Source organism: Triticum dicoccoides, chromosome 7B (assembly GCF_002162155.2).
Source record: "Triticum dicoccoides isolate Atlit2015 ecotype Zavitan chromosome 7B, WEW_v2.0, whole genome shotgun sequence".
NCBI lineage: Eukaryota > Viridiplantae > Streptophyta > Magnoliopsida > Poales > Poaceae > Triticum > Triticum dicoccoides.
Window position 1 is genome coordinate 136369529 of NC_041393.1, and position 23993 is coordinate 136393521.

Here is a 23993-nt window from a genome sequence, read left to right on the forward strand (position 1 = left end):
GACGTGTTTGATTCCCTGCATCAATTTTCTCCTTCTTGTACTTGTAGCCTGTTATAGCTTGGTTGCGTAAATACAAGGTTTGGTTTATATTGTGCACTGTGTTTGGTTGCCCACAAACCTCTAGGTTGCACGAGAGCAAAAACATATGTATGGCATTCGGTTGCATGTGCTCCTCATGATGCCATGTTCGGTTTTTTCGTTACGTGTGCACTGATGATTAATCTTACATCTTGTCTACATGATGAACTTACTCACACCACCAAACTTGAACAACTTTGTGCACGAGCATCGAAATAAAAAGAAATTACAACATGAGAGTTGTTTGAAACAATGAGAGGTGACCATGTTAGTATACTATAATATACTTGCATGTGACCACTGACACATAAAACTTACAACAATAAAGTTGTGTGAAACAACGAGAAGAAACTACTTCTCATAGAAAATTTCAAAGGTCGACCATATGCGAGCAATTTGAAAAGAATCATCTAAAAAGTACAAACATAAACACCAAATTTAAGATTTACAATCAACAAAATTAGAAACCGACCACGAGAATGCAATCACAACGTTGATGTACATCATTTTTGTGTGAAACTTATTCGAACCCAGGTATCTACAAACCTACCTGCGCTTACTCGGGCCGAGAGGAAACGATCGAGGGCTCTTCCTCAACCAGACCTTGCCGCTTTAAAAAGCATGTTGGGCAGAATTTCGATGCAATCCAAGTAAGGAAACATGCCGATTTTACATCCCAAGCTTGTATGGACCGCATGCCACCAACCAAACATGCCCTAGACACCATATACCTAGGCCAGTCTCGTCATTTGCATCTACAGTCCTGGGCCGACCCAATAGCAACTTTAAAAGAAATGAAGAACAATATACTCGTCTGTGTGACCGTTGGCACATAAAACTCACAACAATAAAGTTTTGTGAAACAACAAGATGAAACTACTTCTCAAAAGAAAATTTTGAATCATCTCAATTTTTTTAAAAGGTCGACTATATGCGAGCAATATGAAAAGATTCATCTAAAAAGTCCAAACATAAACACCAAATTGAAGATTTACAATCAACAAAATTAGAAACCTATCACGGGAATGAAATTACAACATCGATGTACATCATTTTTTGTGCGAAACTTATCTCAAATCCAATTATCTGCAAACCTACCCACACTTACCCGGGCCGAGAGGAAACAATCCAGGGTTCTTCCTCAACCAGACCTTGCTACTTTAAGAAAACATGTCGGGCAGAATTTCGATGCAATCCAGGTAAGCAAACATGCCGATTTTACATACCAAGATTGTATGGGCCGCATGCGACCAACCAAACATACCCTAGAATCATATACCTTGGCCAGTCTCGTCATTTGTATGACAACAATATCTCGCTTTAAGTGAGACGATAGGATATCTCGCTTAAGCATCTACAGTCCCGGGCCGACCAATTGTGACTCTAAAAGAAATGAGAACAAAAAAGGGCCATACCAGGATTCAACCCTAGGTCGTAGCGCTGCTAACCAACACATTAGGGTCATGTTCAAGAAAAACTATAGGGGGCGACATACTAAAGTAGAATATATCCAATTTTCCATAGTGTGTTTCCATTTTTTTGCATTTTGCTTTTTATTTTTCTTTGTTTTTTCACGGTTTCCTTCGTTCCTTTCTCCATTTTCACTGTTCTTTCTTTTTCTTTGGATTTATTTATTTATTTTCATGGTTCTCAATGTTTTTTCTTTGTTTTGCTCCGCTTTTCTTTGTATCTTTCTCGGTTTTCAAAAAATGTTGAACAGGTATATAATAACACATTTTTCAAACACAAGTTTAACCTTTTTCTATACACATTTTTTTAACATTTTTGAATGCTTGGTTAACATTTTTTGAATAATTGATCAACAATTTTCCTATTCATTTTTAAAAAAAAATATTGACCTTGATTTTTTAAATAAAATATTTACATTTTTAATATAAAGTCAAATTTTTTAATATACACATTAAGCATTTTTAAAAGACTTGTTCACTATTTTTTGAATTTCTTTCTTAACATTTATATACATTGTCGAAAATATTCATCATTTTATTAATAAATGGTAAACATTTTTTATACACATTTAACAATTTTCAAATTCTTGATTACCATTTTTAAATACCTGTTCAACATTTCTTCAAATGCTTGATTAACATTTCTATATACATAATAATAAAAAATCATCATTTTGTAAATACATGGTCAACATTTTTTCTATACACCTTTAGCATTTGTCAAGTGCTTGATTAACATTTTTTAAATGTTTGATTAACTTTTTTCAAATGCTTGATTAACATTTTTCTAATACATGTTCAATATTTTAAAATATCGACTAACATTTTTTAAATACAAAATCAATTATTTCATAAACATCATTTTTTATACATTTTTCATATAGGTGATGAACATTTCCTATATATATATATATATAACATTTTTCAAATGCTTTGTCAACATTTTTCAAATGTTTTTTGTAGAGTTTTTTTTAATATATAGAAGTTTTAATAGTGTAGACAAAAGAAAAAATAAAGCAAAAACCAACACAGAAAACGTGAAAAAGGAAAGTAAGAAAGAGGTTTCGGCCTCTCGCGCGCCTGGGCTGGCCCAATTGGCCCTCCCCTTCAGCGATGGTGTGTCAAAAAAAACTGTCGCTGAATGCGAGATATAGGGGCACCCGGCCTATAGGGTTCTCCTTCCAGCGGCGCCATCCAGGATCTCGTCCGCCTCGACACCCATGTCGTGCAGACGTCTGTCCCTCATAAAAGCTAGGCTCGCCGCGCGGATTGCCACGCATGCGCCACGCGGGGGTTCGCCGACATAAGCGAACCCAACCTCTAGCTCCACACCGCCATTTCCCATGATCAACTACTGCACCAAGAACAATCATGTCCAAGAATCTCCGGCACACTACATCTTTATTGTAGTAAGTTTTTTTATTTTACACACTTGGGAGAAAATTTGGGAGAAAATCATGTATTTTAAAAAATCATAAATTTAAGAAGATGAATATGACTTGCAAAAATATATTCACAAATTTCAAAAAATCATGAATTTTCAGAAAATGTTTGAGAAATTTTAAAATGTTCATACATTAAAACATAAAATATTGAACTTTTTGATAAAATGTTCGCTAATTTTAAAAATATTTCATATGTTCTAAAGAAATGTTTGCCAATTTTAAAAAATGTTAATGGATTCTTTAGTAATTACTCATGGGTTTTGAGATTGTTCAAGGATTTTTAGAAAAATAAATAACTATTAGAAATATAAAAAAGAAATAAGGAAGAAAAAAGGGGGAAATAAGAAGAAACCAAGAAAAGAAAACCCAAAAAACAACCAAAGACCGGAAAAAGTTGGCCTAAAGGAGGAAGGAGCATAAGCATGAACGGTGCCTCACACACACTAGGTTGGCCCAACTGACATTGTGGTGGTACGCGTTTGGTCTATTCAGCTGCAAGAGTTTTTGGCAATGGATGCGCGAACCATCATGGGGATCCCCTCTATACTCGCAACACAAGGGATTTCTGGAGCTGGAACTTTGAAAGAAGCGGAGTTTTTGCAGTAAAGTCGCCCTATCGCATGCTAGTTGCCACAAGAGAACGCCGCGAGGCGTGGTCGGAAGTAACTGCAGGAACGTCATCATTGGTAGCTAAGGAAGGACCTTGGAAGAACCTATGGAATACCAAAGTCTCAGGGGAAGGTGAAAATGTTTCTCTGGAGACTATCTAAGTAGTCAGTACCTACTGAAGATGTGCATGCACATAGACACATGGCAGACAATCCTCTATGCAGGATGTGTGGAGCTCCAGACTCATGGAGACACTCCCTGGTTAGTTGCACAACATCAAGGTGTACCTGGGCGTTAGTAGATGATAAGCTTGCTCAGAGATTGGTAGCAGCGACCGAACCCAATGCCAAATAGTGGCTTTTCACGCTCATAGAATTGTTATCACATGAGAAGTTTGTTCTATTGAAGGTCACACTTTGGGCCATATGGACAACTCGACGCAAAGGTATTCATGCATGAGCAGATCTTCTAAACTCTACAAGTCACTCATTCCTTTGTAAGGAACTTTATTTCGGAGCTCAGTGTTATGTCAGAACAACGAGTTACTAGAGCTCCAAGAGGTGTACCAAATGACCAGACCACCCGACTGAAGGCACCCCCTGGCTGGTTATGCCAAGGTTCACGTTGACGCTGGGATCAGAGTTGGCAGAGGAGGCTCGGCAGTGGCCGTTTGTCAGGCCAACACGGTAAATATCTCATAATCTCGACGATGGTCATTGTAGGTTTGGAGGACCCTTTGATACTGGGGACCATTGCATAGAGAGGCACTTGCTCTTGCAGAAGACCTCAACTTACATAATTTGTTGATTGCTTCTGATTCCAAATAGGCTATCTTAGATATTGATAGACGAAGCATGGGGAAGAATGGATTAGTTGTAAATGAAATAAAGCTTAGATTAGTTCAGTTTCATTGCATCTTTTCTTTTGAACGTCGTGCTGCCAAAATGAAAGCACATAGTTTAACTAAGTTTTCCCTTGATAGAGGATTGGGCGCCATGTTTGGTTGGGCCAACCTCATGACCCTGATTGTATCCCACACTTTGTGATATTTGATGAATAAATTGGCTTTACCCCCTAAAAAAAGCTACAAGAGTTATACACCCAAAAAAGCTGCAAGAGTTATAGGAAATAACTAGTTAAGTAGCACTCTTTGCAAAGGCAACTCCCACCTCTCCATATCGCGACAAGTGTCGTACTGCATGTACGTCACTTGTCGCTACCTGCGAGTTTCCCTTTTTTCGTTGATTTGTTTATTAAAAAATGTTTTACTCTCAAACTGCGCGTCAAATCTCAAACCGTTTTCACCCCTGATTCCTCGCATCAAGATCTTCAAAATTTGCCACTATGTTGCTTGGTTTCGTCAAAAAAAATTCACGAAATACTCAGAAGAAAAAACCCAAATCGGAGGCACGTTTTTTCCTTTCCGAGAGGCACAGTTGTGCCCCTCACGGAAGCAAATCCGTGTCTCCCCGAGAAGTAAATCCAAGCCTTTAGTGGTAGAAAAAGACATGTTTTTCCTTTTTGCGAGAGGCACGGTCGTGCCTCTCCCATAAGCAAATCCATGCCTCCACGAGAAGTAAATCCGTGTCTCTTCCGGAAGGAAAAAAGCACGTTTTTCCCTTTCCGAGAGTGCCTCTCGCAGAAGCAAATGCGTACCTCTATGAGAAGTAAATATGTTGCTCTCGTGGTAGGGAAAAAAAGAAAATATTTTCCCCTTTTGCGAGAGGCACGGTCGTGCCTCTTGCGGAAGCAAATCCGTGACTCCACAAGAAGTAAATTCGTGCCTCTCGCGAAAGAAAAAGAAAAAAGCGCGTTTTTCCCTTCCCGAGAGGCATGCTCGCAAAAGTAAATCTATGCCTATACGAGAAGTAAATATGTGCTTCTCGTCGTAGGGAAAAAAAGAATATGCTTTTTTACCTTTTGTGAGAGGCACGACCGTGCCTCTTGCGGAAGTAAATCCATGCCTCCACGACTCGTAGCTCTAGGTCCAAAACCTAAGAAAAGCAAGGGAAACCCGAAAACGCAAAAAAAATCATCTAAAAGCTGAAAACAATGTAAAAAAATAAAAAAATAAAATCCGGAGAGAGCAACCAGAACATGCCATGTCGCGGCGAGCGCGCCATATAGCGCATTCTCAACCCACCCCAAGTGACCTTGGGGAGGCTCCCGAAGGAGCGCTCTTTGATTAGTTGCTCCCAGAGTTATGTATCTCAACTCAAGCATTCTCTCAAGTGGGCCGACCCCACCGGAGGTTTCTATGTACACATTAAGGAATCTCCTAAAAATATACATAAGCAAGGATTGGTTTGCCAAGGAGTTGCATGTGAGCAAATTTAGGTAGCTTCTATGTCCAAATGCAATTCATGCCTTAAGCGTCGGTTATCGGCTATTTCGACAACTGCCGCACACACCCCTCTACCCTAGCCCCAACCCATTTACTCTTTTTCTTTTCTTTTCTGTTAACCTTCAATAAATGTGTCTGCGATTTGATTTGAACCCCACACCTCTTGGTCAGTAACCAAGTCGGACAACTTCTCTATTGTGACTACTTTATTTCTTTTTCCTTCTTCAAATGCAGCGTAAAATTCCAATTTTGTTTGGCCGGTTTTTCTTCTGTTTTTTCTCCCTTTGTTAATTTTTTTCTTATATAAAATCATGAACTTTTTCAAGTTTGTGAATATTTTTTCAGTTCGAAACTATTTGATGAATCATGAACTTTTACCAAAATGTCTGAATCTTTTTCCATCCACAATTTTTTTTTCAAAAGCTCCACATATTTTTCAAATTTCTGAACTTTTTTTTCAAAATTGATGACCTTTTTTCAAATCCATGAACTTCATTTTAAAAAGTTGCCAACATATTTGAAATCAATGTTTTAAAAAAAGGTGAACTTTTAAAAATTTTGAAATTTGTTTTCAAAATCGATGAATTTTTTGAAATCTTTGAACTTTTTTTAAATACATATTTTTTTATCTGTGAACTTTTTTAAATCACCTTTATTGTTTTCAAATTCGTGAACATTTTTTTTAAATCCATCAAAATTTTGATTTTGGGAACTTTTTTCTAATATGTGATAATTGTTTTTTGATTTTGTTAAGTTATTCCCATGTTTTATTGAATTATATTTAAAAAGTTTTTGAAAAGTCAATAGTTGACCGTTCAACTATTACCGAGCGCACCAAAGGCCACCGTGAATGAACGACCACATCACGCATGATTTCTGGCCTGCCCAAAATGTCTGCGTGTGGGTGTTGGTTCTCCTAGCCGGCGCTTAAGGTGCCAACTAGGAGGTCTCGCTTCCATATAAACTAGAGTGTGATGCGCACTGTGCCGCGCCGAGTCATTCAGACATGAGTTAAGCCTTCCTTTTTGTCTGACGTGATATTATGGTTGGTAGCTTTGTTGTGTGTTTCACATGAGTTAAGCTGACTTTTAGTTGCATCGATGATTTTCCCTTTTTGTTGGCTTCGCTCTTGCTCGATAGAGGCAATATCTGTCTGCGAGGTGAACTAAATTGTTTTGTGGGTGGTTGTGGCATTCTCATGTATAACATAGAAATCAATATAGACCCAAGCAAATCAGCATGAAGAATCCACTCTCTTATAGGTGGGCCTGCCAGCTCCCCAAATTAAGCCCCGATGAACCAGGAGCCAACATTTCTAGAGAGCCTAGAATCTTAAAAGATATGACAAAGAGAAGTAAAAAAACAAAAATTCCAGCAAAAATAATTGCGAAAAAAGTTTAGATCTGCCATTGAACATTCGACAAAACTTCTGAACAAATAAAGAAATTGAACCCTCATCAATGAACAGGCAAGCCAGCTAGGAAAAGGTTTAAGACCTATACCATAAAACTAATAAAACTTACCAACACAATCCAAATTTATACAAACCAAACTCTCTATCCAAAACCATCACTTTTTTAAAAAACTTTGGGTTAAGCCCATTTGCTCCAACTGAACCAAGCCATCAATTTAAAGTAGACATCAACACATGACCAAGCAGCAAAGAGTTCTTGACGTAAATTAATCCCTTGAAACAAGCAGTTGTTGACATAAATTAGAGCAACTCCAACATGCCGAGCCAAACTGTTCACGCGTGTTCGTTTGCGTCGAAACGGGCTAAAACACTGGCCCTACGCAATGAACCAAACCGAAAAGCCGTTCGCTTGCTGTCCGTTTGGACGCATTTGCGCTCGATTTGCATCCACGCTGACATGAGACAGACGCACCGGGCGTCCACTCGGTGTCTGCCTCGCGCCCAAATGTCGGCCGCATAACAACCCCATGCCGCTGTAGCCAAAGCATCCAGCTAACTCCACATCTGACCACGCTCGTTCCCCTCGCCGCCAACAACGCAAACGCTAGCCATGGGTATCTCCGGCAAGGGCAAGGGCAAGCTCGAAACATGCGCCATCTCGTCTGGTGCGCCTTCGAGGCCGCCGCTGCCGCTCCCCGTCAGCCTATGAAATGATGGATCCGCGTGCGGCTAGTGGTCACCGGCCACGGGAGCGGCTATACATCATGGTACAACAGCCGTTGTGGTGGCCGGATGCGGTAGCCGGGACCGGCACTGGCATTACCGCCAACTGCTGAGGTGGCCGGATGTTAACCTACCACACGGCTGACACCTTGATCCGCACCGCATCCTGATGCTGGCGGTGTTGCGGTCGGTATGGGCGCACATGGAGCAAGTGCTCAAGCATCGTGCCCTCCTGACGCCGGAGCAGCGACGCGACCTTGCCTACTCGCCATACTCCCTGTCAGATATCGGGTTCCGGCAAAACCCTTAAGGTTCGAACTCTGGGGTGCGCACAAAGATCTTCTCCCTACCTAAACACACCCTTAGCCTCGCCGCGATTGCTAGGCTAGATCGATGAACAACACAAGAGACACGAGGTTTATACTGGTTCGGGCCACCGTTGTGGTGTAATACTCTAATCCAGGGTGTGGTGTGGTGGATTGCCTCTTGGGCTGATGATGAACAGTACAAAGGAAGAAGAGCCTCGTGAGGATAGGTGTTCTTGTGCTCGGTGGTGTATGGATGAGCTAGGTTTGGATCCCGTGTCTTCTACTGTGGTGGCTAGCCCTATTTATAGGGGCCCTGGTCCTCTTCCCAAATATTAAGTGGGAAGGGATCCAACAACGACCATTTTGAAAGGGGACAACCAGTACAAGCTATCTGACTAAAGGTGGTCTTCGACTGCCAAAGGTGCTCGTGATGACGCCGTCTTGGGCTCCAGGTGACCTCCGTCCTGCCGCTCTGCTGGTCTTGGTCTCGTTGCACCGATAAGGAAACCTTTGCCTGATGCCTCAGTACTCCGCGCGTGCGCTTGCCCCCTTTGCTCCAAAGAGGAAACGAGGACACTGAGCAGGCTGGCGCCCGCCTGGTATTGATCGTCATGGCTTGCGTCATAAGCACCTCACGAGGTACCCCTCGCCTTGATCTATCCGCCTCCTTGCGAGACTGCCTGGTGAGGTCGCCCCTGAGGAGTCCTTGCATCGTCCGCCCCGTGAGGCTTGGTCCCTCGCGAGGGTCTTGAGTGTTTGTTGATAAAGACGGGCCGTACTGGGCCACTGGTTGAGCCATGCTGCAGGCCGCAAGCAGGCAAGTCTGGGGACCCCCGTTCCCAGAACGCCGACAGGCCCAAGGCGTGCTCGGACTTGGCTTAGCGATGAAGCCAAAGGGCAAGTGCGGAGCACCGCGGGCCCCAACAGCCTGCGGCCTTGGTCGCCGCGTGACGATTGATGGGACGTGGGCATCTCCGCTTCCCCACGCTACCTCGGCAACTGCCCGATTTGACGAGTCCCTGCTGCATGCAAAAAGAGTCATCATTAACTGTGATCGTGGAGGTCGACGGTTGGCCTCCCTTGGGCTATAAATGAGGAGGGGCGAGATCCCATGTTGTCCATCTCTTCTTGCTCCGCATGCTCGCTTCTTCTTCCTCGCTCCTGCTACTTGCTGCGCCCCTCATGGCACCCGTGAAGAGGTTCTCGGCCGCGGAGAAAGGGAAGGCTCGCCAGGAAGGGCATGGCTCTCCTCCGCCCAAACGCGGCCGCGGTCGTCTTCGCAAGCATCCCGCGACCCCTGCCGCAGCTTCCCGTGGCCGCGGAGGTGTCCCTTCACGCGGTGGTGGCCGCCCATGTCGAGGCAGCCCTGTTGGAGGAGGAAGGCGCGTCGTGGTTGCGCGGCCTCCCCGGCCGCGCTTCCATTCGGCGGAGGTGTTGCCGGAGTTTGTTGTGTGGTCGGACAACCTGGCCGGCAACTGGCTCGAGCTCCCCTGCTTCTTTGCCGGTGAACTGCCGGCCAATGGCCTCGGTGGGCTCTGGTTGCAGGCGGACGACTGCTGTAGCAGGGCCTCCTAGGTCGCGGTGGAGATCTTCGTCGCCGGCGATGCAGCCCTGACCCAGGGCTGGCAGATGTTTGCCCGCGCGTGTGGCCTGGGCAGGCGGTGCACCCTCCACTTCAAGTACGACGGCGACGCGACCCTCTACGTGAGGGTGTTCGGAGAAGATGGCCGCCGTGTTGGGTGATGCCCTGAAGACGATGGTGGCGACGAGGTGCTCGGCCTTGGCGACGACCGTGACGAGGGCAAAGGCGAACCCGCTCCCGGCGGCGACCGCAGCTCGTCGAGCTTCAGCGGCTCCTCCTCCGACGACAACTCCTCCAGCGGTGGCCGCGATCAGCTACCACGCTACCACGCCCGCTTCGAGGGCGGTAGCGGGTCGTATCGTCGCCGTGCTCCAGTGAAGTGCGAGACGGAGTCTGATTGAGCTTTGGAAGACGACGTAGGTCCCTCCTCGTGAGCCGTTGCAAGGCATGCACCGCTTTTATTTTGTTTTCTTCCTTTTCCTGCATTGAGAGAGAGAGGTGTGGGGCCCCGTGGGGGCGTGCAATAGACTATGATCCCCTAATTATCGTACCGCATTTATTGTTCCTGTGTTGTGCTATGTGTCGTTGTTATGTGTCTGCGCGTAGGAACAACTTAGCTCGGGATGTTTGCAGTAGTTTCCGCCTTTGCGAGGTGTCTGCCTGAGGCCTCACCGGGCGCCTTAAGAGCTGCAAAAAAAATCAGTTAGGGGAATCATTTTCGAACCTTGGTCGCGAGGGTTGCCGGCCATGGCCCGGTGCTTTGTGTCGCGATGCCCGAGGGACATGGACTGGGAGGGGTGCTCCTGCTGCGAACTCGAACAAGATAGCCTCGCGAAAATTAAGAGAGGAAGGGCTCATGAGGGCGCCCGCGAAGCCCCCTCGCGAGGTTGGCGAGAGAGAGAACGAGTCAGACAAAAGCTGAAAGCAGAGAACAGGGCAGAAGATGGCAAATAACACTAGAAGAAAATTCCATAAAGGTTCAAACAAGGGAGAACAAGACAACTGTGGAAAGCAAATGAAAAGCCGCGTCCGGCACCTAGTCTAGTATTCGACGTCTTCTCACCAGCGCGGAGGTAAGTGCTGCCACTAGGCGTGGGCGGGAGCCCCCGAGGCCCAAGGGCGGCTCTCCGGAGACTCCGGGGCGTGTACAACCCCAACTTGTTATTACATGAGAGTGTCACGGGCGGCGAGCTTCACAGGCACTGGGCCTTCTTCACAGGCACCGGGCTTTTCTTTGGGCGGCGAGCTTCACAGGCACCGGGCCTTCTTCACAGGCACTTGGCCTTTCTTCAGGGGTAAAACTTTCGGAGATGCTGGATGTTCCAGGCGTTTGGGATGGGTACCCCCTCCTGAGTCTTTAGGTGCGCGGCGCCAGGCCTGGTAACATGAACAACGTTGAACGGGCCCTCCCACATGGGCGAGAGCTTATGTGCCCCTTCACTGGAGAGCACCCGCCTGAGTACGAGGTCAGATACCTCGAGAGTCCTGGGGCGAATGTTGCGGCAGTGATACCGCCGCAGTGCCTGCTGGTATCTTACTGCTCGTAGTGTGGCTTCACGACGACGCTCCTCCCCCGGCACGAGGTCCATCCCCCGCATGGCGTCCTGTTGCGCCTCATCAAACGCCAGGACCCATGCGGAGTGACACCTGACCTCATGAGGGAGGACCGCCTCTGCTCTGTAGATGAGGAAGAACGGGGTCTCGCCAGTCGGCTTGGTGGCGGTAGTGTGAATGGACCACAACACGGACTGGAGCTCGTCGTACCAGCCCCTGCCGCAGGCCTCCAGCTTCTTCTTGAAGGTCCTGGTCTTGAGGCCCCTCGGGACCTCCACGTTGGCACGTTCGGCCTGGCCGTTACTCCGAGGGTGCGCCACCAAAGCGTAGCATATCTGCGTTCCAAGGTTAGCACAATATGTTTTGAAGAGATTGTTGGTGAACTGCGAACCGTTGTCGGTGATGATGCGGTTAGGGACCCCAAACCAGCTCACGAGGCCCTTGATGAACTTGATTGCAGAACCAGCTGGGATGGTGCGGACAACTTCCACCTCCGCCCACTTGGTGAACTTGTCAATGGCGACGTAGAGGTAGCGATAGCCCCCAGGCGCTCGAGGAAACGGGCCCAAGATATCCACCCCCCAGACCGCGAACGGCCACGAGAGCGGGATGGTCTGCAGGCCCTGAGCTGGCTGATGGATCTGCTTGGCATGGAATTGGCAGGCTTCGCAGGACTTCACCAGCTCGATCGCGTCGTTGAGTGCCATAGGCCAGTAAAAATCCCTGCGAAACGCCTTGCCGACGAGGGTCCGTGATGACGAGTGGTGTCCGCAATCTCCACCCTGTATGTCAGCCAACAATTCCTTCCCCTGTTCCCTGGAGATGCAATGTAGGGAAACATCATTTGGCCGCTTCCGGTAGAGCTCACCGTCTTGGATGCAGTAGGCCGCGGCCTGCCGGGCCACGCGTTCCGTGTCCTCCTCTTTCTCTGGCAGCGTCCCTTGCATCAGGTAATCCTTGAATTCCATGGTCCAGCAACCCTCCTGAGGCTCCAGCGCCAAGAGTAAGCATGCTCCCGAGGTCGGGCCACAGGCCGGGGCTCTTGTGGCAGGTGGCTGAGGGAGATCCTCCGAGGCTGTGCTGTGCTTGAAAGTGATGATGCTGCCAATGGCTTGAAGAGCCGTTCCTCGAAAATGCCAGGCTCCTGAGGCAGCCGCCTGGATGCCCTCCTAGCGATGTCATCAACCTCTTGGTTGGTGCCGCGGGGCACATGCTGCAACTCTAGCCCCCAAAACTATTTTTCCATCTTGCACACCTCCGCAAGATACACTTCCATGTGCTCGTCCTTCGGCTCGTACACCTTGTTGGAGAAGTTGACGAGGAGTTGTGAATCGCCCTTGATGATGAGGCGCTTCACTCCCAGTGCTGCTGCAGCTTTCAGGCCTGCTATGAGGCCCTCATATTCAGCTATGTTGTTGGAGACGTTCTCGCCCTGCTGGAAACAAAGCTGCACAGCGTAATAGAGCTTGTCCTGAGTGGGGGGTATAAGTACTGCACCAGCCCCCGCGCCGTGCCGCGAGAATGCTCCATCAAAGTACATGACCCAGCCATTAGGTGCTTCACCTCCTGGGGAGAGAGACCGATCTTCGCCCGCTTTGAGCCCTGGCGCCTCTATCCATTCTGCCACAAAATCTGCAAGTGCGGCTCCCTTGACGACCCTGGTTGTGCTGAATTCCAACTAAAATGCTTGCAACTCGATGTTCCATTCGGCGACCCTTCCAACGGAGTTGGGGCTCCTGAGTACCCTTTCCAGTGGGTAGGCCGAGACGACCTTAATGGGGTGACCTTGAAAGTAGTGCCATAGCTTACGCGAGGCCACCAATAGCGCGAGAAGAGCTTCTGAGGCATGGGGTATCGTGCCCTTGCATCCCGCAACACCGTGCTGACGAAGTACACCGGATGCTCGACGAGGGTGGGTGTGCTGACGAGGTCTGTGCCCACCGGAGGGTGAGGCGCCTCCTGAGACGATGGAGTCCCCATCGCCTGGTTACCTGGTGCAGCCTCTTCAGCCCTGGGGGCGTCTTCCTGCTGAGGCTGGTCTCCGACTGCTGAGGTCGTGGTCCTCGCGAGGCCTTCTTGGTCTTGTGCCGCTACGGATGAAGTCGTGGCTGGGTGTGATGCGGCCTTGACCTGGCGTTCCTCCCGAACCGCCACCAGGGCTACGCTGGTGGAGTAGGGAGTGGCGGTGGGGTAGAGCACCAAGGACTTGAGAGGGCGCGGTGCCACCATCACCAGAGGGCTGGTCAGATATTTCTTGAGGTCTTGAAACGCTTGGTCGGCCTCCTGGGTCCACTCAAATGGGCCCTTCTTCTTCATCAGCTAGAAGAACGGCAGGGCGCGCTCCCCCAGCTTGGAGATGAAGCGTCCTAGCGCAGTTACGCGACCGGCGAGCTTCTGCATTTCTCTGAGGGTCTATGATGGACTCATGTCTTCGATTGCCTTGACCTTCTCTGGGTTGGCCTCGATCCTTCTGTGGGACACGAGGAAACCCAGCAGCTTGCGGAAGGGACACCGAACACGCATTTCTCCGGGTTGAGTAGCGGGTCACCTGGAGGAGGCTCGCGAAGGTCTCCTCCAGATCCTGGATCAAGGTCCTTGCCTCCCGAGATTTCACCACAATGTCGTCGACATAGGCCTCGGCGTTTCTCCCGAGCTGCCGGCCCAAGGCGATGTGCATCAGCCGCTGGAAGGTTGTGCCTGCGTTGCGCAACCCAAATGGCATGCAAGTGTAGCATTACACCCCACATGGGGTCAGGAAGGCTGTTTTCTCCACGTCTTCCACCGCCATCTTGATTTGGTGATAGCCCGAAAACGCATCCAGGAAACACAACAGGTCGCACTCGGCGGTGGAGTCAACAATTTGATCGATGCGGGGGAGCAGGAACGGATCTTGAGGGCAGGCCTTGTTGAGGTTGGTGAAGTCGACGCACATGCGCTCCTTTCCTCCCTTTTTTGGCACGACAACGAGGTTTGCCAGCCATTCGGGGTAGCGGACCTCGCGAATGACACCAGATGCCTCCAGCTTGCGGGTTTCTTGGACAATAAAGGCTTGCTTCTCGGTGGACTACCGCCTTGCCTTCTACTTCACAGGGCGTACGTTGGGGCACACATTCAGGTGATGCTCAATCACCTCCCTTGGGACCCCCGCTAGCTGCTTGGGTTCCCATGTGAACACCTCCTTGTTCAAGCGCAAAAACTTCACCAGCGCCTCCTCCTAGTCAGGGTCGAGGTTGGCACCTATGGTGAAGGTAGCTCCTGAGGACCCGTCTTCCTCAACTGGCACCTGCTTGGTCTCCGCCTTGTCTTGAGTGAACAACTACTTCTTCTTGGTTGGAGCAGCCCCCTTGACCTTGGAGGCGTCCGTGCCAGCGGGCGCTGCCGCCGTGGCGGTCTTGAGGGCGAACTTGAGTGCCAACAGAGCCTCCTTGGTATCCCGGGCATCTTCATGAGGTTGTAGGCCGGATGGGTCGCTGCCATGAACTGAGCCAATGTGGGTGATGTCTACTACACAACCTTCTTCTCATAGACGTTGTCGGGCCTCCAAGTGCACAGGTTTGTAGGACAGTAGCAAATTTCCCTCAAGTGGATGACCTAAGGTTTATCAATCCGTAGGAGGCGTAGGATGAAGATGGTCTCTCTCAAAAAACCCTGCAACCAAATAACAAAGAGTCTCTTGTGTCCCCAACACACCCAATACAATGGCAAATTGTATAGGTGCACTAGTTCAGCGAAGAGATGGTGATACAAGTGCAATATGGATGGTAGATAAAGGTATTTGTAATCTGAAATTATAAAAACAGCAAGGTAGCAAGCAATAAAAATGAGCGTAAACGGTATTGCAATGATAGGAAACAAGGCCTAGGGTTCATACTTTCACTAGTGCAAGTTCTCTCAACAATAATAACATAGATAGATCATATAACAATCCCTCAACATGCAACAAAGAGTCACTCCAAAGACACTAATAGCGGAGAACAAACGAAGAGATTATGGTAGGGTACGAAACCACCTCAAAGTTATACTTTCATATCAATCTATTCAAGAGTTCGTACTAGAATAACACGTTAAGACACAAATCAACCAAAACCCTAATATCACCTAGATACTCCATTGTCACCTCAAGTATCCGTGGGCATGATTATACGATAAGCAACACACAATCTCAAATTCATCTATTCAACCAACACAAAGTACTTCAAAGAGTGCCCCAAAGTTTCTACCAGAGAGTCAAGAACGTGCGCCAACCCCTATGCATAGGTTCATGGGCGGAACCCGCAAGTTGGTCACCAAAACATACATCAAGTGGCACATGATATCCCATTGTCACCATAGATAAGCATGACAAGACATACATCAAGTGTTCTCATAAAAGACTCAATCCGATAAGATAACTTCAAGAGGAAAACTCAATTCATCACAAGAGAGTAGAGGGAGAGAAACATCATAAGATCCAACTATAATAGCAAAGCTCGGGATACATCAAGATCGTGCCATAGAGGGGACATGAGAGAGAACACGAGAAAGAGAGATCAAACACATAGCTACTGGTACATACCCTCAGCCCCGAGGGTGAACTACTCCCTCCTCGTCATGGATAGCGCCGGGATGATGAAGATGGCCACCGGTGAAGGATCCCCCCTCCGGCAGGGTGCCGGGAAGGGCTCTCGAGAGGTTTTTGGTGGCTACAGAGGCTTGCAGCGGCGGAACTCCCGATCTATCTTGATATTTGATGTTTTTAGGGTACGAGGGAATATATAGGCGAAATAAGTCGGTCGGGGGGTGCTCGAGGGGTCCACGAACAGGGGGGCGCGCCCAGTGGGGGGGCCCTATCTCCTGGGCTCCTCGAGTATCTTCTGACGTGGACTCCAAGTCTCCAGGATGATAATCTTCCAAAAAATTACGTTGCCGAAGGTTTCATTCCGTTTGGACTCCGTTTTATATTCCTTTTCTTTGAAATACTGAAATAGGCAATAAAACAACAATACGGGCTGGGCCTCCGGTTAGTAGGTTAGTACCAAAAATAATATAAAAGTGTATAATAAAGCCCATAATCATTCAAAATAGATAATATAATAGCATGGAACAATAAAAAATTATAGATACGTTGGAGACGTATCAAGCACCCCCAAGCTTAATTCCTGCTCGTCCTCGAGTAGGTAAATGATAAAAACAGAATTTTTGATGTGGAATGCTACCTAGCATAATTCTCAATGTAATTTTCTCTTTATTGTGGCATGAATGTTCAGATCCAAGTGATTCAAAATAAAAGTTCATATTGACAAAAGAAATAGCAATACTTCAAGCATACTAATCAAAGCAATCATGTCTTCTCAAAATAACATGGCAAAAGAAAGTTCATCCCTACAAAATCATATAGTTAGGCTATGCTTCATTTTTGTCACACAAAGATGTTCCCAACTTCTATACCCCCGATGACAAGCCAAGAAATTGTTTCATACTTAAATAATCTCAAACTTTTTCAACCTTCACGCAATACATGAGTGTGGGCCATGGATATAGCACTATGGATGGAATAGAATATAATGATGGGGGTTGTGTGGAGAAGACAAAAAAGGAGAAAGTCTCACATTGACGAGGATAATCAACGGTCTATGGGAATGCCCATCAATTGATGTCAACATGAGGAGTAGGGATTGCCATGCAACGGATGCACTAGAGCTATAAATGAAAACTAGTGGGTGTGCATCCAACTTGCTTGCTCACAAAGACCTAGGACATTTGAGGAAGCCCATCGTAGGAATATACAAGCCAAGTTCTATAATGAAAAATTCCCACTAGTATATGAAAGTGACAACATATGAGACTCTCTATATGAAAAACATGTTGCTACTTTGAAGCACAATATATGAGACTCACTACATGAAGAACAAGGTGCTACTTTGAAGCACAAGTGTGGAAAAAGAGATAGTAGCATTGCCCTTTTTATTTATTTTGTTTTTTTCTTTTTTCTTTTTTTCTTTTTTTTCTTTTTTTTCTTTGGCCTTTCTTTTTTCTTTTTTTCTTTTTTTGGGCAATTCTCTAGTAATGATGTCATCACACTTCTATTGATTACAACATATGAATTATAAATCGAAACTAGAACAAGATATGACTCTATATGAATGCCTCCGGCGGTGTACCGAGATGGTGCAATGAATCAAGAGTGACATGTATGAAAAATAATGCATGGTGGCTTTGCCACAAATACGATGTCAACTACATGATCATGCAATGGCAATATGACAAAAGTAATGTATGTCATGATGATAAACGGAACGGTGGAAAGTTGCATGGCAATATATCTCGAAATGGATATGGAAATGTCATAATAGGTAGGTATGGTGGCTGTTTAGAGGAAGATATAAGGAGGTTTATATGTGATAGAGCATATCGTATCACGGGGTTTGGATGTACCGGCGAAGTTTGCACCAACTCTCAAGGTGAGAAAGGGCAATGCACGATACCGAAGAGGCTAGCAATGGTGGAAAGGTAAAAGTGCGTATAATCCATGGACTCAACATTAGTCAAAAAAACTCGTATACTTATTGCAAAAATTTAGAAGTCATCAAAAACCAAGCACTACGCGCATGCTCCTAGGGGGATAGATTGGTAGGAAAAGACCATCGCTCGTCCCCGACCGCCACTCATAAGGATGCACAAGCCAGGTACACTTCATGTTTCAAATTTGTTACACAACTTTAACCGTACGTGCATGCTAAGGGACTTGCTAACTTCAACACAAGCATTCTTTAAATTCATAATCACCCAACTAGCATGACTTTAATATCACTACCTTCCTATCTCAAAACAATTATCAAGTACCAAGTTGATCATAGCATCCAATTCACTTCTATGATAGTTTTCATTAAAATTACCATACTGTTTAAGACTCTCAAAATAATATAAGTGAAGCATGAGAGTTCATTAATTTTTACAAAATAAAACCACCGCCGTGCTCTAAAAAGATATAAGTGAAGCACTAGAGCAAACAACAAACTACTCCAACAAGATATAAGTGAAGATCAATGAGTAGCTAAAATAATTATGCAACTATGTGAATACTCTCTCCCATTTAAGAATTTCAGATCTTGGTATTGTAATCAAGCAGCAAGAAAAACAAAATAAAATGACATTGCAAGGATAGCACAACTCATGTGAAGAAGCAAAAACTTAGGCTCAACCGATACTAACCGATAGTTGTTGAAGAAGAAAGGTGGGATGCCTACCGGGGCATCCCCAAGCTGAGATGCTTGAGACTTATTGAAATATTATCTTGGGGTGCCTTGGGCATCCCCGAGCTTGAACTTTTGTGTCTCCTTAATTCCTCTCATATCATGGTTTCTCTTTTTCTCAAAAGCTTCATTCACACCAAACTCAACAAGAACTCGTGAGATAGGTTAGTATAAAACAATGCAAAACCTTATCATTTTCCACTGTAACAAATTGCTAACATTATTATTCAACATTGAATACTAAATATATCTGCATATTTAATACTCATATCCTCAAATAGAGTCATTAAACAAGCAAACATATGCAAACAATGCAATCATAACAGCAATCTGGCAAAACAGTATAGTCTATAAAGAATGCAAGATTCATCATACTTACCTAACTCCAAAAATTATAAGAAAACTACTACGCTGTAAAAGATTTATCATAGCTCATTATGAAAAAAGATTCAACATTATATCACTCTCTAACTTTTCTAGGGAATTTTTGCAACAGCGGTAAACTTTCTGTTTTCAAACAGCAACATGTATACTAGCAAAATAAGCATGGCAAAGGCTATCCTTGACATTTTTTATTGAAAATAAAGATTCAAAACATTATTCTAAATAACATCAAGCAAATACTAACAGGATAAAATGATGCTCCAAGCAAAACACATATCATGTGGCGAATAAAAATATAGCTCCAAGTAAAGTTACCGATGAACAAAGACGAAAGAGGGGATGCCATCCGGGGCATCCCCGAGCTTAGGCTCTTGGTTGTCCTTGAATATTACCTTGGGGTGCCTTGGGCATCCCCAAGCTTAGGCTCTTTCCACTCCTTATTCCATAGTCCATCGAATCTTCACCCAAAACTTGAAAACTTCAACCACACAAAACTCGTAAGCTCCGTTAGTATAAGAAAATAAAACCACCACTTAGGGTACTGTAATGAACTCATTCTAAATTCAAATTGGTGTAAAACCTACTGTATTCCAACTTATCTATGGTTCATACCCTTACATACTAGCCATAGATTCATCAAAATAAGCAAACAACACAATGAAAATAGAATCTGTCAAAAACAGAACAGTCTGTAGTAATCTGTATCAAACGTATACTTCTGGAACTCAAACAATTATGAAATAAATTGGTGGACCTGAGGAATTTGTCTATTAATCATCTTCAAAAATAATCAACCTAAAATCACTCTCCAGTAAAAATGGCAGCTAATCTCGTGAGCGCTAAAGTTTCTGTTTTTCACAGCAAGATCACAAAGACTTCACCCAAGTCTTCCCAAAGGTTCTACTTGGCACTTTATTGAAACAAAAGCTATAAAACATGATTACTACAGTAGCATAATCATGTGTACACACAAAAACAGTAAGGATAAATATTGGGTTGTCTCCCAACAAGCGCTTTTCTTTAATGCCTTTCTAGTTAGGCATGATGATGGCAATGATGCTCACATAAAAGATAAGAATTGAAACATAAAGAGAGCATCATGAAGAATATGACTAGCACATTTAAGCCTAACCCACTTCCTATGCATAGGGATTTTGTGATCAAATAACTTATGGGAACAATAATCAATTAGCATAGGAAGGTAAAACAAGCATAGCTTCAAAATTTTAAGCACATAGAGAGGAAACTTGAAATTATTGCTATTCCTACAAGCATATGTTCCTCTCTCATAATAGTTTTAAGTAGCATCATGAATGAATTCAACAATATAACCAGCACCTAAAGCATTATTTTCATGATCTACAAGCATAGAAAATTTACTACTCTCCACATAAGGAAATTTCTTCTCATGAATAATAGTGGGAGTATCATAAGAGACTTGAACACTAAAAATTGTTTCCACATTAAAAGAGTAATGTTCAGAAAAAGGGTAATCATAATCATGACAAGTTTTATAAATATAATCATCACTACTTTTTATAGCATAAGTTTCATCACAATAATCATCATAAGTAGCAACTTCGTTCTCATCATAATCGATTGAAACCTCTCCCAAGATAGTGGAATCACTAAATAAAGTTGACACTCTTCCAAATCCACTTTCATATTCATCACAATAAGATTCAGTATCCTCCAAAATAGTGGGATCACTACTTCCTAAAGTTGACACTCTTCCAAACCCACTTTCATCAATATAATCATCATAAAGAGGCATGCTATCATCATAACAACTTTGCATATCAAAACTCGGGAGGCTAAAAATATCATCTTCATTAAACATAGCATCCCCAAGCTTGGGACAAACATTAATTTCAGCAAATATATTCTCAAATATTTCATCCTCATCAAACATAGCTTCCCCAAGCTTGGGCCTTTTCATATCATAAGCATAATCATCATCAATAGTATGGATAGCACCAATAGTATAGCAATTATCATCATCACAATGAGTAGTAGGAGCAACATCATTTGGGAGGGATACATTTCTACCTTTGTTGCTCCTTCTTTTCTTTTTCTTCTTCACATTATGTGTAGGTTCAACCTTCCTCTTTGAGCTCCTTATTGATGAGATTGGTTGAATAGAAAGCTCCTCCTCGTTACCTGATTCATCATAAGAAATAATAGCATGATATTGGGAAGTCTCTTCCCTTTCATTAGTATTCTCATCATCTTATATTTGCTTTCTTTTCTTTAGGTAATTGGCAATATAAGGATTATCAATGCAATTCACCGCACAAAACATATAAATCGTCTCTAGATCAATATCAAGGAAATGCTCAAGATTAAATTTTGGAATAAGCTTAGTTGCACGTTTCAATTCTTCATAACCCAAAAGCAATCTAAGTTCATTGTAATGAGAAAGGGAGATCAAATCATCACAATTTTTGGACACGATTCAATCATGAAACAATTTGCATTGGAGATGTAAATGATCTTGTTCATTGCAAAATTCACAACGGTAAAGATATCTTAAATTCTCCACGCTCTTATCTAGCCTTTCTTGCAACCTTTTAGTTTCTAAATACTTATGCCTCTTGCAATATCTATTTTCCCTATTTGGTGTGTCCATGCAAACCCAATCTACTCCACAAAAATCAACATGCTTATAGGAGACATTTTCATCATAACTAGTGCAATCATCATTAGTACTACGGATATTCAAGGAGTTCATACTAACAACATTGCAATCATGCTCATCATTCAAAGATTTAGTGACAAACATTTTATAGATTTCTTCTTCTAGCACTTGAGCACAATTTTCCTTACCATCATACTCACGAAAGATATTAAAAATACGAAGCGTATGAGACAAACTCAAATCCATTTTTTTTGTAATTTTCTTTTATAAACTAAACTAGTGATAAAACAAGAAACAAAAAGATTCGATTGCAAGATCTAAAGATATACCTTTAAGCACTCACCTCCCCGGCAACGGCGCCAGAAATTAGCTTGATGTCTACTACACAACCTTCTTCTCATAGACGTTGTTGGGCCTGCAAGTGCACAGGTTTGTAGGACAGTAGCAAATTTCCCTCGAGTGGATGATCTAAGGTTTATCAATCCGTAGGAGGCGTAGGATGAAGATGGTCTCTCTCAAACAACCCTGCAACCAAATAACAAAGAGTCTCTTGTGTCCCCAACACAACCAATACAATGGAAAATTGTATAGGTGCACTAGTTCGGCGAAGAGATGGTGATACAAGTGCAATATGGATGGTAGATAAAGGTATTTGTAATCTGAAATTATAAAAACAGCAAGGTAGCAAGCAATAAAAATGAGCGTAAATGATATTGCAATGATAGGAAACAAGGCCTAGGGTTCATACTTTCACTAGTGCAAGTTCTCTCAACAATAATAACATAGATAGATCATATAACAATCCCTCAACATGCAATAAAGAGTCACTCCAAAGACACTAATAGCGGAGAACAAACGAAGAGATTATGGTAGGGTACGAAACCACCTCAAAGTTATTCTTTCGGATCAATCTATTCAAGAGTTCATACTAGAATAACACCTTGACACAAATCAACCAAAACCCTAATGTCACCTAGATACTCCATTGTCACCTCAAGTATCCGTGGGCATGATTATACGCTAAGCATCACACAATCTTAGATTCATCTATTCAACCAACACAAAGTACTTCAAAGAGTGCCCCAAAGTTTCTACCAGAGAGTCAAGAACGTGTGCCAACCCCTATGCATAGGTTCATGGGCGGAACCCGCAAGTTGGTCACCAAAACATACATCAAGTGGCACATGATATCCCATTGTCACCACAGATAAGCACGGCAAGACAGGCATCAAGTGTTCTCATAAAAGACTCAATCTGATAAGATAACTTCAAGGGGAAAACTCAATTCATCACAAGAGAGTAGAGGGGGAGAAACATCATAAGATCCAACTACAATAGCAAAGCTCAGGATACATCAAGATCGTGCCATAGAGGAACACGAGAGAGAGAGAGATCAAACACATAGCTACTGGTACATACCCTCAGCCCCGAGGGTGAACTACTCCCTCTTCATCATGGATAGCGCCGGGATGATGAAGATGGCCACCGGTGAAGGATCCCCCTCCGGCAGGGTGCCAGGAAGGGCTCCCGAGAGGTTTTTGGTGGCTACAGAGGCTCGCGGCGGCGGAACTCCCGATCTATCTTGATATTTGATGTTTTTAGGGTATGAGGGAATATATAGGCGAAATAAGTCGGTCAGGGGGTGCTCGAGGGGTCCACGAGACAGGGGGGCACGCCCAGTAGGGAGGGCACGCCCAGTAGGGAGGGGCACGCCCAGTAGGGGGGGCGCCCCCTATCTCCTGGGCTCTTCGAGTATCTTCTGACGTGGACTCCAAGTCTCCAGGATGATAGTCTTCCAAAAAATCACGTTGCCGAAGGTTTCATTCCGTTTGGACTCCGTTTGATATTCCTTTTCTTCGAAATACTGAAACAGGCAATAAAACAGCAATATGGGCTGGGCCTCCGGTTAGTAGGTTAGTCCCAAAAATAATATAAAAGTGTATAATAAAGCCCATAATCATTCAAAACAGATAATATAATAGCATGGAACAATCAAAAATTATAGATACGTTGGAGACGTATCAGCGGGGTATCCGAGGATGGCGTTGTACGGGAGGCCGATGAGGGCGATGTCGAAGTCAATGAGCTCGGTGCGGAAGTTGTTGTGGGTGCCGAAGGTCACAGGGAGGCGGATCTGCCCCAGGGAGCTGGAAGATCCACCTCCGACGCCCGAGAAGGGCTTGCTGGGCCGGAGTCGTTACAGCGGTACATGG